This window comes from Penaeus monodon, chromosome 34, assembly GCF_015228065.2.
Source record: "Penaeus monodon isolate SGIC_2016 chromosome 34, NSTDA_Pmon_1, whole genome shotgun sequence".
Taxonomy (NCBI): Eukaryota; Metazoa; Arthropoda; class Malacostraca; order Decapoda; family Penaeidae; genus Penaeus; species Penaeus monodon.
In genome coordinates this window covers 6,470,713-6,471,092 of record NC_051419.1, presented here as the reverse complement: position 1 = coordinate 6,471,092, position 380 = coordinate 6,470,713, and positions in this window count along the sequence as shown.

The following is a 380-nucleotide window of genomic DNA, read 5'->3' as shown; positions in this document are numbered from 1 at the left end:
TCTATGATACGGAGATCTCACGTTCTCTTCTCAGCTTTAAGCCCTTAAAGGAAAGTTTAGCCTTTTCATTAAAAATAAATCAATTTCTAAAATGCGGAATTCATTCATTTGGAAATTGAGGAAAGGGGGAGGGGGATTCTCAATCAAAATATTCCATTTCATAACTTTTTCATATGTAAGGAAATTTACTCGGATCTGAATATGCAGTCTTTATAAATGGCTTTTATTAAAAACTAGAAATATTAATGCGATTTTCTTTTGCCTGTTTGTTTGTGTCTTTTATTTACTTTTTTTTCTGTCTTTTGTATATCAATCCATATATGGTAGAGATGAAAATCATGTTAATGTTTAATCAGAAGCAAAACAATAACGTCAGTGTA